The sequence below is a fragment of the Felis catus genome, chromosome A3 (genome assembly GCF_018350175.1).
Source record: "Felis catus isolate Fca126 chromosome A3, F.catus_Fca126_mat1.0, whole genome shotgun sequence".
Taxonomy (NCBI): domain Eukaryota; kingdom Metazoa; phylum Chordata; class Mammalia; order Carnivora; family Felidae; genus Felis; species Felis catus.
In genome coordinates this window covers 67,463,664-67,481,958 of record NC_058370.1, presented here as the reverse complement: position 1 = coordinate 67,481,958, position 18,295 = coordinate 67,463,664, and the positions used below count along the sequence as shown (strand labels likewise).

Genomic DNA, 18,295 nt, shown 5'->3' with positions numbered 1-18,295 from the left:
AGTTTACAACACTATTTAGCATCTTCCTGGCCAGGGCACAACTACTTTTCAAGTGAGAAATAAAACAATAAAAATTCAGTGAGGAAATGCACTGGAAATAATTACCTTTTACAGAAATGGGATTCAGGAGGTCTATAGAGGCATGTCCATGAAGCAATAGGCAATGTAGCTTCTACTACTGCAAAGAAAGCACCAAAAGTAAAAGTTGACTCAACAGTCTGGATAATGTGACACTAATAGGGGAGGTGGCCTCAGCTGACCCTCCTCTCAAGCTGAAGAAATTCATGCCCTAGCATAAATTCCTTATTCAACTCACAGGGAATCACCCTACATTCAAAGACAATTACTTTGTTTCAGAAATACATTAAATGTTCATGCCAGGAAATGGATAGAGTTGCAAAGGAGACAAAAGGCAGTTGTCAATCATATTCTTTAATTTTTTTTAAGTATTTATTTATTTCTTGGGAGACAGAGAGACAGAGTGCAAGCAGGGGAGGGGCAGAGAGAGAGGGAGACAAGAATCTGAAGCAGGCTCCAGGCTCTGAGCTGTCAGCACAGAGCCTGATGCGGGGCTTGAACCCACAAAGTGTGGCATCATGACCTGGGCCAAAGATGGACACTCAACCGACTGAGCCACCCAGGCACCCTGATCATATTCTTTAAGGAGGCATTTATAGCATCAAGAATACCTTCTGAGGTGGGTCCTTGGCTTTCTGCATTCATATTGTATCTTCCTCTACGATCTCCTCACACTTCTTCCAGCTCTGAGGCTGGATAATCACTCAGAAGGGCAGGGGAACCCTGCCAATCTCCTGTGACTTGTCATTCTCCACTGTTCACACTTTTGAGCAAGCACAATTGCATGGTCTCATCAGCATAGACTGGATTTTGCAGTTTCAGACCACTTTACAGATAATGTTAAATCAATCATTGTACAAGGTAGAATAGGTTTATTTTAATTTATCTTAATAGTTCTATAAAAGACTCTGTTCCTATATTTAGACAATATTTAAAAGTTTGAGGGAATTTAAAACTTCAATGATAATATAGTGCAGTTCATGGGGAAAATTGTATCTTGTGTTGGTATTTATAAACTTACTTATTCACAACAAGTGCATGACTTTAGGTGTCCAGACAGATACCAAGGACCTATGTTTTTTCGGATTAAACAGTTAACCATTTACATATATTTTTCTCTGCTTCATTCTGTATATTTTAAAAACCATTCTGTTTAAATAATGTCTCATTTTCAAGTAACAAAAAAATTTACAAAGTTGCAAGGAGAGAAAGAGTCAATGTAAATCAACTGTAACTCAGCTCTGGTGCTATGTGCCCCTAAGCCTAACAGAGCATGAAGGACTTGGAAATTAAGTCACTGTTTGAGAGTTAATCTTGTAAAGAAAACACTTATTAGATTGGAGTTCTAAAGAAGTTGGCTAAAAAGACAGTCTGTCTCCCAAGTCAAAAGTCGGAAATACCTGGAAATCTAATAAAGATTTGCCCACTGCAGCTTTATCACCAATGTTACTACACCTGCAGAAATTATGTCCATTTCTTGAAGTATGGCAGACTAGGTAACCTGGTCAACCCTTCAGGTAAAAACAAATAAAAAATAAAATAAAATAAAATTTACAACCATCTTTTTTAATGCATTAGTGATCTAGCAAGAAAGTGAGGAATACTCAGGCCAAAAACTGAGTGAAAAGGGATAAAATAACCCAGAGATATAAGCTGAGTAATAAAATTGATTTTTTTCATTGAGGGCATTTGCTGAACTAGGTAAACACAAACTTTGGTTTTTATGGCTTCATAGGTACTGAAGACAAGAGACAAAGTTCAGGGACCCCAAGAGTTGGGAGGGGACATCTATAATGAAATTAGGACCTTAAAAGCCTCACCCTTATTCTAATGTAAGACAAGCAAGCAATAAATCTATTCACCCCAGAGAAACCACAGAAGACGGCAAGGAGAATTTTCTGCCTCAAATCTTACTAAGTAAAAGGGGTAAACAAAATCTCACTTGAGAATTTATAATCAAATGAATTTGCTTTATCTACATGATCAGGCTGAGGATTTAGCTTAAAGTGTTCTTGGGCAGAATGTGCCCTCAGGCACCTGGCAGAAGGAAACCTACCTTCATTCCAGACCTCAAAAATTCCCAGAGATAAACTTCTATAGAATGTAGTATATAATAAAAAACTATGATATACAAAAGAAAACAAGACAATATGATGAAAGCCGGCAGAGATCAGAGTTAACGCCATCAGCTCATCAAAGACTTCAGGTACAGGAATTATCAGAAACAGAATATGAAATAAAAGAAAATTATGGAGGAAATGAATAAAGAACAATAACATGAGTGAATCTCTGGAATCTAGTCCTGAAATCATTACTGCACTATTGCACTATATGCTAACTAACTTGGATGTAAATTAAAAAACAACAACAACAACAACAACAACACTAACATGAGGAATGACCAAGCATATTAGAGAATGAACCAAATAAACCTTATAGAAAGGAAACTTGGTAATTGAAATTATAAATCAAATGGGTTTAACAGAAGATTAAATATAAAGAGAATTAGTGAAGGGGCGCCTGGGTGGCTCAGGTCATGATCTCACAGTCTGTGTGTTTGAGCCCCGTGTTGGGCTCTGTGCTGTCAGTTTGGAGCCTGGAGCCTGCTTCGGATTCTGTGTCTCCCTCTCTCTCTGCCCCTCCCCCACTCACGCTCTGTCTCTATCAAAAAATGAATAAATGTTTTTAAAAAATTAAAAAAAATTAGTGAAGCAGAATGTAGATCACAAAAATCTGCCATAATTTTACAGAAAGAAACAGGTATAGAGAATAAAAAAGAGAAAGACACAAAGTGAGAAGGTTTAAAATGTTCCTGAATAGAGTTCTACAGTGTAATAGTTGGTGTTACTGTGTCAACTTGCCTAGGGCATGGTACCCAGATATTTGGTCAAACATTATTCTAGATATTTCGGTGAGGGCATTTTTAAGGCAAGATAAACATTTTAATCATTAGACTTTGAATAAAGCAGATGACCCTCCATTATGTGGATGGGCCTCATGAAATCAGTTGAAGGCCCTGAGAGAAGACTGATCTCTTCAAGCAGAAAGGAATTCTACCAGCAGACTGTCTTTGGACACAGACTGCCACTCTTCTGTAAGTCGCCAGCCTGCCAGCCTACTCTGGATTTTAGACTCACCAAGCCTCCACAATCATATGAGCAAATTACATAAAATCTCTCTCTCTCTCTCTCTCCAGACACAGATGCACACACACAGACACACACATGCAGTGTTCGTTCTGTTTTTCTGTAAAACCCTGACTAATATGTGCAAGGAAAGAGAGTGCAGCAATATTGAAGACATAATGCCTGAGAATTTCCCATAACTGATGAAAGACACCAATGTACAGATTTAAGAATATTCATGAATCCCTATGCATGATAAATACAAAGAAATCTGTAACTATACATGGCATAGTAAAGCTGGAGAACACCAGAAGCAAGGATAAAATCATAAAAGCATCCGCAGAAGACAGAATACTTTCAAATGAATGACAGTGAGACTAACAGCACAGTGCTGGACAGCAACATTGGAAGTCAGAAGATCATGGAAGGATATCTTCATCTACCGAAAGGAAATAACTGCACCCTAGGATTCTATGCCTGAAAAGATTCCTTTTAAGAGTGATGAAGAAAGGAATAGAGATATTTTCAGACAAACAAAAGTGAAAGAAAGAAGTGAAAAATGAAACCATCAAAAAGTGAAATCATCCGAAGGGCCTTAGTAAAGGCTAAAGGATATATTTCAGGGAGAAGGAAAGCAATCCTTTCTTCCATGTAGGGAGAGAACCCATACAGACAGGGATGCCTGAAGTAGGTGTGAGATGCAAGAAGAATGAAAAGCAACGGAAGTAATAAACATGCAGGTAGACATAAATAAACATTAACTGGGGCACCTGGGTGGCTCAGCTGGTTAAGCGACCAGCTTCAGCTCAGGTCATGATCTCACAGTTGGTGAGTTCAAGCCCCATGTCAGGATCTGTGCTGACAACTGGGAGTCCGGAGCCTGCTTCAGATTCTGTGTCTCCCTCTCTCTCTGCCCCTCCCCTGCTTTCACTGTCCCTCTCTCTCTCAAAAACAAAATGAAAACATAAAAAGTTAAAAAAACAAACATTAACTGCAAAAAAGCACTAATGACATGTTATAGGATTAAAAACAGGAAAAGTACAAATAACAAGATATCTTCCCTCTGCTAGGTTGATAAAGACATACTTCCCATATCATCTTCTAAAATTGTTATTGTTTTTGCTTTCATATTTACATATTTCACCCACCTGGAATTCATTTTCATGTAAGATGTGAACAGGATGTCTCTATTAGTCAGCTTTGCTGAAGTAACAAACAACCCTCAAAATTTTAGTGGCTTGCACCAACATATATTGCTCTTATTAATGTCAGCAACTGCAGATTTGCTACTTCAGCTCTACCCTACGGTGTTTTTTCCTTGCAGGCCCCATGTGTCTTCTCATTCTGGAAACCAGGCAGAAAAGACAGCCCTTTATGAGATATGCCATTCTTGGGGCAGAAGGAAAGAGCTAGACCCTGTTAACTTAAATAACCTCCATGGATGTGGCATACGCAAGTGCTCAAGCCAGACACAGTGAGTTGGGAACATATGCTCCTTGCACAGGGAGGCATTACAAATCATATGGCAATGGGTAGAAGTATATAATCCTCTAACAGGAAAGAATACAAATCTAATTTACAAAGTTCCTCATTTAGTTTTTTCCCTATGTGATGCCCAGTTGTCCTGCTATGATGTACTGAAAAGTCTATTCTTTCCTCAGGGATTGCTTTGCCAGCTTTGTTCAAAGATCAAGCTTCCCGCATAGCTGTGCTCTTATTTTTTTCAATTTCTTTCTTCTTGTTCCCAAACCAGATCATCTTATTACTATAGTCTTTAGCAAGTCTTCATAACTGATTAACCAAATCTACTCACTTTGTTCAGGTGTATTTTGGCTCTTCTTGGATCTTTGCCCTTCCATAGACCTTTGTTGATTTCTGTGAACACCTGTTGGGATCTTGAATGGGTTTACATTTACATCTATTGATCAATTTAGAAAGAATTGGCATCTTTACAATATTGAATCTACTAATTCATTAACATGGCTATTTCGATCTTCTTTAATTTTTTTCAGTGACATTTTATAGTTTCCTGAGTAGAGGTCATCATATTTTGTCTTAGATTTATTCCTAAGTGTTTTATGCTTTAGATGATTTTTTTAAATTATATATTTCCTTTCATTTTGTTTTCAGTAGTGTTTTATGCCTTTAACTTTTTTGTTAATTTCTTTTTAATGTTTATTTATTTTTGAGAGAAAGAGAGAAAGAGAGAGAGAGAGAGAGAGAGAGAGAGAGAGAGAGAGAGAGAGAATGAGCATGGGAGGGGCAGAGAGAGAAGGAGACAGAGAATCTGAAGCAGACCCCCCTGCTGTCAGCACAAAACCCCGTGTGAGTCTCCAACCTGTGAACTGTGAGATCACGACCTAAGCCGAAGTCAGATGCTCAACCGACTGAGCCACCCAGGTGCACCACCTTTATTAACTTTTAATTTATATGTGAGATCCTCTCGAGTTTATTTTGTTGCAAAAATAAATCATTTTAACTTTATGTTTTTTGAAATATTAAGCCATCTGTACCAATAGTGCTTATTAAGAGTACATCTTCTCCCCTTTGTATGCCATCTTTTTTAAAAAAAATTTTTTTTTCAACGTTTATTTATTTTTGGGACAGAGAGAGACAGAGCATGAACGGGGGAGGGGCAGAGAGAGAGGGAGACACAGAATCGGAAACAGGCTCCAGGCTCTGAGCCATCAGCCCAGAGCCTGACGCGGGGCTCGAACTCACGGACCGCGAGATCGTGACCTGGCTGAAGTCGGACGCTTAACCGACTGCGCCACCCAGGCGCCCCGATGCCATCTTTATCATATACTAAATTTCCATGAATGCCCCAGTTTTTCTTGCCCCTATGCAGTTTTCATGTATTTGGCCCATCCACCAATAATCTTTAATTATATTTTATTTCCCAGGCTCTATTTCTTTGCTGGTATGTAGGCTTTTTCTTTCTCATCTCTCTGTACTTTTTCTTAGATTAAGAAATTTTTGACTCTTATTCCTGATGCATAGACATGCAATTGATTTTTGTGTATTGATGTATTTACCAACCTTGCTGAATTCTAATAATTGTAATTGTTAATTCTAATAATTTACCAGGATGTTCATTTGGATTCTCTACTGTACAACAATATTATTTACAAATGAAGTATTGCCTACCAGGAAAGCTCACCCAAGCTTTGGTGTCCAGGGTTTTTTTTTTTTTTTTTAAGTTTTCTTATTTATTTTTGACAGAGAGAGAACACACACCATGGCAGAGAGAGAGAGGGAGAGAGAGACAATCCCAAGCAGGCTCCGTGCTGTCAGCATAGAACCCAACAGGGGGCTCCAACTCATAAACTGTGAGATCATGACTTGAGCTGAAATCAGAAGTCAGATTTTTAACCAACTCAGCCACCCATGAGCCCCAGAGTCCGGGGTTTTTATTGGGGTTCCATCATGTAGGCATAGAACACTTGTGTGACCAAACTTAGTTATTCAGTGGTCCGTGTCTCTGAAAGTCAGGTGTGGTGTGGGCCAATGCCCTCACCAAAAATCACATTGTTTTGAGCCCAAGTCTGGCTCTGTGCTGCACATGGCGCCTGCTCTTTTCTCTCTCAAAACAAAACAAAAAAAAACATTAAGAAATCACATTGTTAGTGTACCCTGTTGGGTGTGGCCTGTGGCCCCAGTTATCAGGCAAGATAACTTGCCTGTATCAGATCCTTATCATGCAAGATATTCTAAAGAACTGGTCAGAGAACAGCCCTTGGTTTAGAATGTAGAGGGTTTGGGCAGCTCAAGCCAGCTGAGTTAACCCCTTACTGTACATTTTATAGAGAGGGTTTTTGTTTTTGTTTTTGTTTTTTTCAGGGAGAGTTTGTTTTCAACAGACTCCCAAGTCACTTCTAGTTTAGAACTTATGGTTTGAGACTTTTGGGATTACCTAGGTCATATGAATTTGAGTTTAGCTCTGCTTATGGGTTGGCTCTCAGTTTTAAATGATCAATGATCATTTTACCCCTTCTGTTCTGCTCAGTGCCAGTGCAACACTCCTTGAAGTCATGTGTGTGTGTATATGTACATGTGTGTTAGGGTAGTACATTTAAATTTTTCCCCTACAATGAGGGCATAATGCTGCAACAAAGGATCCTAAATGGAATGGGCAGGTTTTCCTATTAGAGTTACCAATTTTAGGGGTCTCTAGGTCTTGTCTTCTGTCCTCAAGCTTCAACAAGCCATGACTATCAACCTAAGCTTAAGTTTGCCAAGTTAGACAAATGTCCTTGAGGGAAATGTGACTTAGGTACTCTTTGAGTCCCTTTTTTCCTTTAGATATTGCCCTGGTCACTCCTTGCTGTTTTACAGTCCTATTGAGTGCTTTTCAGAATGGGCTTTTAAGGGGCACCTGGGTGGCTCAGTCAGTTCAGTGTCCTATTTTGGCTTGGGTCCTGATCTTACTGTTTGTGGGTTCGAGCCCTGCATTGGGCTCTGTGCTGACAGTACAGAGCCTGCTTGGGATTCTCTCTCTCTCTCTCTCTCTCTCTCTCTCTCTGCCTCTCAGTCTCTGCCCCTCCTCCACTTGCACTTTCTCTCTTAAAAATAAATAAATAAATCTTTTTTTAATAAAAAAAGAATAGGTTTTTAAAATATATTTAATTCTGTACTTTAGATTTTTCCTTTTTTTTTTTTTTTTTTTTTTTGCAGGAAAATTTAGGAGACTAGGAAACACCTAGACATCTATACTACTGTGGTACAAGACCAGTTCATTTGTTTTCATATTTTCTTTTATAAAATAATAAAGATATTGGGACGCCTGGGTGGCTCAGTCAGTTAAGCATCTGACTCAGGTCACAATCTCACGGTTCATGGGTTCGAGCCCCGTGTTGGGCTCTGTGCTGACAGCTCAGAGCCTGGAGCCTGCTTTGGATTCTGTGTCTCTCTCTCTCTCTCTCTGCCCTTCCACCACTCATGCTCTATATTTCTCTCTGTCTCTCTCTCTTAAAATAAATAAACATTAAAAAAATTTTTTTAAATAATAATAAAGATATTTAAGGTCATAAATTTTCCTTTGACTATGACTTTTGCCATTTCCCATAGGTTTTATTATAAATTGCTATCCTTTTGTTAATGTCTAAATACATTGTGATCTCAGGTTTTATTTCCTTTTTGATGAAGGGGATATTTTAGAAAGCATTCTTTCATTTTAACGCGGTTAAGTGTTTCTATTTTGTTATGTTTTTATATTCTTCTGTTGATTTCTAGCTTAATTGAATTGTGGGCAGAGAATGTGGCTTGTACAATCTTTATGTCTCTGGAATCTATTAAGATTTTCTTTGGGCCAAGTACATGATCAATTTTTATGGATATGCTGTAAGCAATCAAAAAGAACGTGTTTTCCCTGTTTATAGAAACCCTGTGTAAACAGGGATAAGATTTGTGCTTTAAATTAATGTGCTTTTCTCTTTCACATTTCCATATTTGTGTTTATCTTCCACTGCCCAGAGTAATCTGTTGCCTTAGGTGAAAATTTGGACAGTTACAGCAGGGTAAAAAGAGAGAGTGATAGTCTATGTTCAGCTTTTGATCACCAAAATAGAATTTTTTAAAATCTAAAGTAGAACAATATTCTTAAAAATCAAGCTTTCACTAGAGAGAAAAGGATTTTCTAAATTCCTTATGTTCATTAGCATATCCAAATACAGGCCTCAGGGATTTTTGCATGCTGTGGTTAAAGTAAACCACAAGTAGACAGAACTCAGTCTGTGAAGTCCTTGTTAGGAGATCACTTTTTCTGTCTTGCTCTTGTCCGCTGTAGTGGAAAAGGGAAAAGACCGTGTTCTGACCACCTTATTCTGGCTATCACCTTGGACAGAGTGGTTTTGAGGGTGATATTGGTCCTGATGGTAGGGCATAGTGGCTTCAAGCAATAAGATGTCAGAAAAGCTGGAATAAAAAAAGAAGGAGGTGGCGCCTGGGTAGTTCAGTCAGTTGAGCTTCCGACTCTTGATTTTGGCTTGGGTTATGATCTCATGGTTTGTGAGTTCGATCCCCGCGTCCAGCTCTGCACTGGCCATGTAAGCCTACTTGAGATTCATTCCCTCTCTCTCTCTCTCTCTCCCTCCCCCACCTCAAAAATAAATAAATAAACACTTTAAAAGAAAAGAAACGAGAAAGAAAAGCTGTCATCAGAGTGGACTTGTATCTCCCTTCCATTTAGAACTCTTAGGAACATCTACCACTTAAGTGTGGCCTCCTCACCGTCATGTGGGGACAAGCCAGACTGTGATAATATAAGCATGGTCCTGTGGTGAAGGTAGGCAGAGAAAGGGCACAAGTTGGACCCCTTGTCTCCCTCAACCTCTGTGTGGTGTGGAAGCAGTCAGAAGTTCCCATATCCCCTCCAAAGTGGGTGGCTGGCTTCCAGAGTGAGGGCTGAGCTGACCCGGTCCCAGAAGCTGTAGGTGGATGGCAAAAGCTAGAGGTCTGATGTTAGTTTGGCGTGGAAGAATGTGCAAACCAGGCTTCCAAATCCTAAGCAGGGCTGTTAGAGCCTGCCTGAGTTCAGAGGAGGATAAGGAGGCTACCAGCCACAGACCTAAGCAGTGGATTCCCCCTAATTAGGTACATCAGGGACATCATTACAGAAACCTGGTGACTCTGAAGGCAACACCGGGTCCTGCCCACATAGATCCAAGCCCTCTCTGCTGAATCGCAGATATCCTTTTGAGAGTGGTAGGGTGTGGAAGAAGAAATGCAGAACTCTGAGTATACACCCCAAAGAGACAAAAGACCCAAGACAGACTGAGGTACCATTAGTTAGCAAAGGTAAGAACCACTCCTTTTAGTGCCAATGAGGAAAAGCTGGTGAGGAAGATTCGATCATTATAAGGAATTGAGAAGCTACAGTTTTTAGACATAACTAAGTAGTTGTGAGTGCAAATGTGTGACTTCCTTAGCACCCCGTTTCTCTGAGGCACATCAGATTGCTGCTTGTCTTATTCAAGTCCTGTTTATCCCTCATCTACCATTTGTCAATGTGAGCTGTCAAATTATTAAAGAGAAGTATTACCGCCTCCCCACTGAGAGTAGTTTTATCAACATTTCTGTTTCTGAGCCATTTTGCCATAAATACTTTTCTGTGTTGATGTTTGGTAACAACATATCAACATATATTTTCTTTGATGGGCTCTATTATTTATCCTTATAAAATATTCATTTCTGTCACATTTAATGTTTTTGGCTTTGAAATCTATCCTATCAGATGGTAACTTAGGGAGTCCTGCTTACTTTGTGTATTAGTTTCCTAGAACTACCCTAACAAAGTGCCAAATACTTGGTAGCTTAAAACCACGGAATTTTTTTTTTTAACATTTATTTATTTTTGAGAGACAGAGTATGAGTGGGGGATGGGCAGAGAGTGAGGGAGACGCAGAATCCAAAGCAAGCTCCAGGCCTGAGCTGTCAGCACAGAGCCCGACACGGAGCTTGAATTCACAGACCAAACTGTGAGATCATGACCTGAGCTGAAGTCAGACGCTCATCTGACTGAGCCAACCCAGGCACCCCCGCGGAATTTTTTAAGATTTTTTATTTATTATTTATTCATTTATTTATTTTGAGAGAGAGTGTGTGTTCACGTGTGAGCAGGGGAGGGTAAGAGAGAGAGAGAATCCCAAGCAGGCTTAGCATGGAGCCTGAAGCAGGGCTCAAACCCACAAACTGTGAGATCATGACCTGAGTCGAAATCAATAGTCGGGACACTAAACTGACTGAGCCACCTAGGCGCCCCAAAGATTTTTTATTTTTAAGTAATTTCTACACCCACGTGGGGCTTGAACTCACAACTCTGAGATCAAGAGCTGCATGCTCTTCTGACTGAGCCAGCCAGGTACCCTACAAACCACAGTTTATTGTCTCACAGTAGTGGAGGTTGAAAGCCTGAGATCAGGGTGTCAATAAGGCTATGGTCCTTATCTCTTCTAGCCTCTGGTGTGTGTTGGCAATTCTTGGCTTATAAATGCATCACTGCAGCCACATGGCCATCTTTTGCCTTTGTGTCTTCACATGGTCTTCCCTCTGTGCGTGCCCATGTCTGCATCCAAATTTCACCGTTTTATAAGGATACCTGTCCTACTGCATTGAGGCCCACCCTAATGACTCCATTCTAATTTGATTACCTCTGTAAAAACTCCATATCCAAATAAGGTCTCATTCTGAAGAACCAAATACAGTATGTTCTGAGGATTAAGACTCCCACATATCTTTTGAGGGGTTTATGATTCAAGCCATAACGCTTTGTGTTTGCATGATCTATTTGACTCTTTATTTCCAATTTTTATCATTTTGTTCCTAGTACATTTTTTTTGACAGAAAATATTTCAGAGTCTATTTTTATAGAGAATTCAATCCATTTATATAAATTTTAATGCTTTCATCTTATTTTACATCTACTAATATACTTTACTATGTTACCTCTTTTCTCCTTTCCTGAATTCTGCTGGGTTAATCAACTCGTAACTATACTTCCCATCAAGATGAAACTGTTTGAATGCTTAATTTTTTTACTTCTTTCATTCTCTCCTTCCTCTTTGCCCCCATTTCTGTTTTTCTTTTTATTAAACTAATATAAAATTTTAGTTTCAGATTATTTTTACATACTTCCTTATAGAATGGCTCTTTCTGTTGCCAAGAATCTTTTCTTAATCCTTACACAGCAGTTTGCAATCATATTAGCATCAGCCATTTAGATTTAATTGTGTTTAGTTTATGGTTTACCACTGTTTCATATATTATAGTCTAACCCTATTTTGAGATCTTTGTTTTGAATTTCATTTTTATTTGGTTGGAGTACTTCCCAAGCAATTTCTTGGAAATTTCTTCAGAAAGAGCATATGTCTATATATTTTTTGTGCCATTGTATGTCTGAAAAGTCTGTCTTTTGTTTTCATATATAATGATAACTTGGCTCAAAATAGGAATCTCAACTCATGGTCCTTTTCTTTCAAATGCATCTAAATGTTGTTTCCCTAAATCTAGAGTCAAATTATGCAGATGAGAAATCTGAACCTGGCCTGATTATCTTTTCATTTGGGCAATTACATCTCTGTCTGAAAGCTTGTAAGATCTCCTCTTCATTCTTAGGGTTTAGAAATTTCACTGAGATGTGGCCAGGTTGTTTTTTTTTTCCTGAATTCTGCCCACCACTTTATGAGTTTTTTCTTTCTTTTTTAAATTTTTTTTAATGTTTATTTATTTTTGAAGGAGAGAGAGAGAGACAAAGCATGAGTGGTGGAGGGGCAGAGAGAGAGGAGGACACAGAATCCAAAGCAGGCTCTAGTCTCTGAGCTGTCAGCACAGAGCCCCGTGTGAGGCTCCAACTCATGAACAGTGACATCATGATCTGAGCTGAAGTTGGTTGCTTAACTGACTGAGCCACCCAGTCAGTTTTCAACTGAAAACTGACTTTTCAACCTGAAAACATTTTTTAGTTCAGGAGATTTTTTCTCTATTTTCTTTTCTTTCTTTCTTTCTTTCTTTCTTTCTTTCTTTCTTTCTTTCTTCCTTTCTTCCTTTCTTCCTTTCTTCCTTTTTATAATTTTACCTGCTACAATCATTGTTTTTATCCATCTGGAACTTTTATGATTCCCAGGACCTTTGGCTTTGCCTTTCATGGATCACCTTTTTACTTTTGATTTCCCTTTATCATTTTGCTCAAGGATGCGAGATAAAGATTCCATTTATATGTTCAGATCATTCATTTTCCTTTCATCATCATCCATTCTCTTTTATACCTCTCTTGAATTTTTTGGTAACTTTTGTTTCAATATAGTTTTTAAAGTACAGAAAAGTTTCAAGAAAAGTATAAGACATCCCTCTTACCAATTGTTTATGGTTTTGCCCCATTGTCTGTGAACTTTTTAAGGAATCATATTTTAAATTTCTGTTTATTCATAGATAGTTTATAGTATTTGTTGCTGTCACAAATAAAGAAATTTTTATTATGTTTTCTGGATGGTTATGTTTGGCATATATGAAAGTTGGTGGGGGAATATTTATCTAGTAATCAGACTTGTTATTAAACTTTCACATTATTCCTACATTTTTCAATTAGTTTTTTTGTATTTTCTTAGTGGATGACCATATCAACTACAAATAATGACAACTTTGTATTTTTCTTTTCTATAATTGAATGTCTTCCTACTTCCTTATGTTATTATTTTGACAAGGGTCTTCAGAATAATGTTGAATAACAAACACCCTGATCCTCCTGGTCTTATTCCTGATCTTAATGGGCTTTCCCAAGAAATTGAGGAATGTCCCCTGGCATTCACATAAAGAGTGATATTTGCTATTAGTTTTTGAAAAATGTCCCTTCTCAAGTTAAAGAAGTCCCATGTATTTTTAGTTTAAGAGTTTTGATTAATAATTGATGTTAAATTTCATCAGATCTCTCTTCTGTACTTACTATAACGAGCACGTAATTTTTCTCATGCAATCTATTAATATAGTGAATCACATTAATAAATTTCCCAATGTTTAACCATCTTTACATCCAGGGCATACTGCTCATTGCTCAAAGCATATTCATCCTTGTGACATTGAGCTATGGCCTTCCTTTCCCCTGACTGTCCTGGTTTTACTGTCATAGTCACATAAGCTTCCCATCTTTTCCTATGCCTTTAAAAACATTTAAAATCAACTAAGAATATAAGGTGATAAAAGTTTGAGGAGTTAATAAATCTCTTGAAGGCCAAATCTAGAAAGTTAAAATGAAAAGTAATGACAATAAAAATGTCCTTTACTCTTCTTACTTTTTGAGAACAAAATCTTTAAACATATCAGCTGATTTTCAGACATCCACTGGTCAGGGCCTCATGGACACCAAACCAAGGAAAAAGCATTGTCATTTCAGAAGTGTCGGAAACTTAGATTAGCCAAGTACTTAAAAATGTATGTAGCTTATAAAGTCTAATAGTACTAAAAGTGATAGAAGCAAAAACAAAAAACAATCACTGTCCTTCCTTCCTCTGCCTCCTCAGCCCCAAAGGCATCCTTTGATGTTTCTTCTGTTGTCACCATATTTCCAAGTCAGAAATTGGATGCTGCTTCTTTTGGTTCTTGTATATAATCTATTGCTTCCCTATTATGGTAGCTGAAGATCTTAACTTTCAAAAACTTTCTACTCTTTTCCCCATTCTTTGAAAATAGCTGTATCTTTTTTTAAAAGAAAAATCCATAGTCATCTTTATGTTAAGTAAATCTTACACACTGCTGAGCTGAATGGTAATGCTCTTTTTTTAAATTAATTTTATTTTTTAAATTTACATGCAAATTAGCATATAGTGCAACAATGATTTCAGGAGTAGATTCCTTAATGCCTCTTACCCATTTAGCCCATGCCCCCTCCCACAACCCCTCCAGCAACCCTCTGTTCTCCATATTTAAGAGTCTCTTATGTTTTGTCCCCCTCCCTGGTTTTATATTATTTTTGTTTCCCTTCCCTTATGTTCATCTGTTCTGCGTCTTAAAGTCCTCATATGAGTGAAGTCATATGATATTTATCTTTCTCTGACTAATTTCGCTTAGCATTATACCCTCTAGTTCCATCCACATAGTTGCAAATGGCAAGATTTCATTCTTTTTGATTGCCGAGTAATACTCCATTGTGTGTGTGTGTGTGTGTGTGTGTGTGTGTGTGTGTGTGTATATATATATATATATATATATATACACACATACATACCACATCTTCTTTATCCATTCATCCATTGATGGACATCATTTGGGCTCTTTCCATACTTTGGCTATTGTTGATAGTGCTGCTATAAACATTAGGGTGCATGTGCCCCTTCGAAACAGCATACCTGTATCCTTTGGATAAATACCTAGTAGTGAAATTGCTGGGTCATAAGGTAGTTCTATTTTTAATTTTTTGAGGAACCTCCTTAATGTTTTCCAGAGTGGCTGCACTAGCTTGCATTCCTACCAGCGGGGCAAAAGAGATGCTCTTTCTCCACATCCTTGCCAACATCCGTTGTTGCCTGAGTTGTTAATGTTAGCCATACTGACAGGTGTGAGGTGGTATCTCATTGTGGTTTTGATTTGTATTTCCCTGATGATGAATGATGTTGAACATTTTTTCATGTATTGGTTGGCCATCTGGATGTCTTCTTTGGAGAAGTGTCTATTCATGTCTTTTGCCCATTTCTTCACTGGATTATTTGGTTTTTGGGTGTTGAGTTTGATGAGTTCTTTATAGATTTTGGATACTAACCCTTTATCTGATATGTCATTTGCAAATATCTTCTCCCATTCCGTTGGTTGCCTTTTAGTTTGGTAATGCTTTTATGACATTTCCTTTCCTGCAAGTTGCTTTGATTTTTTTGTTGTTATTCTTTGCCTCATCTTTTCATTTGCTTACTTTTCCCTGAACCTATTGCTAAGTCTTCTAATATTCCCCAATAGCTCTGTAGAGTGCCTCTCAGTACAATTTCCCATGCCGTCAAATCTATTGGATAACCTCCCTTTCCATATGCCTCCTGCCAATCTGCTGTGATGCTCCCCTGGCCAAGGCACAACACTCAGCCTGTGAGTCCCTTTACTCCTTTCCTGCACTGGGTGCTCTGCTTTGTGTTTTCCTGTCTTCTTTCTTGATTTAGTCCCTCCTTTTGATGAAACACATATTCCAGTAGCTTCCTGTGAAAGGCCCTGGTAGTTTTAATCCTTTCCACTTGGACCTAGTGCCTGAAACTCTGCTGAAAAGTTTTGAGACTTTGCATGACTGGCAATATCTTTATTATGTCATCATGCTCAATTTTCCAGGCCATAGCATTCTAAGTGGAAATTAATTTTGTGGGCATTATTCCTTTTCCTTCTGGCTTCTAACATTACTACTGATAGGTCACCATGATAATCTACTTATTCCCAATGCACCATATGTGATTGTTTTTTCTCTCTGAAAACTTTTAGGATGTTCTTGTCTCCAGTAAGAGTAAGTAATATTGTGAAAAACTTCTGTGTGTCCAGAGACTACTCTTCCACTCTGATGTTATTCAGCCATGTGATCCTCCAACAACCCTATGAGGTTGTTGCTACTATAATTATTCTCATTTTACAGAAGTGGAAAACATGACACAGATAGATGAGGTTATTTTCCTCCTAGGGTTTATATCCAGCCCAACTCTACATACTCTTAACCACTATTCTTAGCTTCCTACGAATGCAAAGTTTCAGGCACTAGGTCCAAGTAGTAAGGATTAACACCACCTGCAGTTTGGCCCCTTGATCTATGCACAAGGTCAACTAACTAGGAAGCAGTTTCTCTGTATTAGCCTGCCTTGGACGTTTCCTAACAGGAATCAGCCAGTAGCACTTTTTACAGCCAGCAGGCAGGGAGCTTCCAAAGACAGAGCAGGTATCATTTTCAGCACGGTCTTGTACTACTTACAGCCAATGAGGAGCCTTGCAGAGGGTGAATCACTACTTGTAAGGCTGATGCAGCACCAGTCTTGACAATAGCAAGCACTCCCCTTTGTGACGTCCTGAGGTGTCTTGCACCCAGATGCTGCTAGTTGTTCATGCCTTATCTTCTGTACCTACTGTAGTCCTAGTGATTTTCCTCTTCTTATCTTTTAGAATACCACTGTAGGTGTCCATCATTGGCACATGGTTGATCTGTGTGTGATATTCTTTGTATTTTTTTGTTAACTTTTCCCACATTTGCATCTTCCTACCTAGACTGTGGACAGAACTATCTTATACATCTTCTAAGTCATCGTAGCGACAAAGAGACAACATATATATACACATACATGCATATGTGTGTGCACTTGACTTTTAAAGGCCTTTTATCATAGAACTAACATATCTTCATGCTAAAAAAATTAAAACAGTAAAGAAGGGTAGAAAATAAAAGTTACATTTTCTCAATTCTTCTGAGTCTCCCAAACTCCTGCTTGTATCTCCTGCCATCTCACTGCCTATTTCCACTCCACAGAAACAGCTCCATCCAGAAATTTTCTATGTATATAATAGCATATATATGTATTATATCTTTTAACATAAATGGGATCATGTGATGCATACAGTTCTGAAACTTGGCAGTTTCATTTGTTGTATTATTAACATCTTTCTGTAGCTGCAAATTCTTCCCCTTTCAAACAGCTGTGTAGTATGAATGAATCAATTTTTTAAAATCAGTCATCTATTGATGGGCATTTAAGTCCCATCTAGGTTGGGGTTTTTTGTTGTTGTTGTTTGCTTTGCTATTACAATCAATGTTGCAATGAGCTTCCTTGTAAAAACATCTGTAATCACTAATGCAAGCATATTTATAAATGAATTCATTGAAGTGGAACTTCTGGGTCAAAAGGTATATGCACTTGAAACTGTGATAAGTACAGCCACACTTATTTCCATGAAAGCTATTCCAAATCTGCTCTTACTGTGTCTAAGAGGGCTTCTTTCCTTCCATCATATCCAATTCCAGATCACATAGCTTTTTAATGTTCCTGTATCTACTTTGGAGAGAAATTTGCATCTCTTCGTCATTTCAATTTCTCTAATAATGATTGAAATTGAGCATATTTTTGGATATTTGTTGGCTACTGGTCTCACTTTTTTGCACTGGGCTGATTTTCATGTTCTCTGGCCATTTTCTAGTGGGCTATCCATTGGTTTGTTGGTTTTACAAGAAGTTGTTCATTGTCTTGTGGCTTTTTGTTGTTGTTGGTGTTGTATTCATGAAATTAGTCCATTACCTGTTATGTGTATTGCCAATATTTTCCCTAGTTTATTGTCTATGGTTTAACCCTGTTTTTTCACTTTGTTACTTCTTATGCATGTATGGACATGGGGATGTATATGAACTAAGGCAGCTGAAAAGAATAGAGGCTTGTTGAAACTCCCCAAGCTCATAGGAGTAAAGAGGATGAGGGGGCAGAGAACTTTCCAAGCTCTATTGCTCATGTGCATTTGCTCATTTTACGAGAATCTGCCTTACAGAGCAGCTAGGAAGCAACCATTATCTAAACCTAAGACTCCTGTTTACATAGTGTTCAGTAAAAAAAAAAAAAAAAAAAGGCAATAAAATAATCTACAAAAATACATTATGAGATAAAAAC

General features: G+C 38.1%; 1 protein-coding gene across 1 annotated transcript in view; it reads left to right on the top strand.

Moving 5' to 3' along the window:
- LOC109498160 (translation initiation factor IF-2-like) overlaps window positions 1–18,295 on the top strand; it is a 243,517-nt gene that overhangs the window by 136,730 nt on the left and 88,492 nt on the right. The window contains exon 5 of the mRNA XM_045055102.1: window positions 4,528–4,677. The gene's annotated coding sequence lies outside the window, so the exon portion shown is untranslated. The remainder of the gene's footprint in view (window positions 1–4,527; window positions 4,678–18,295) is intronic.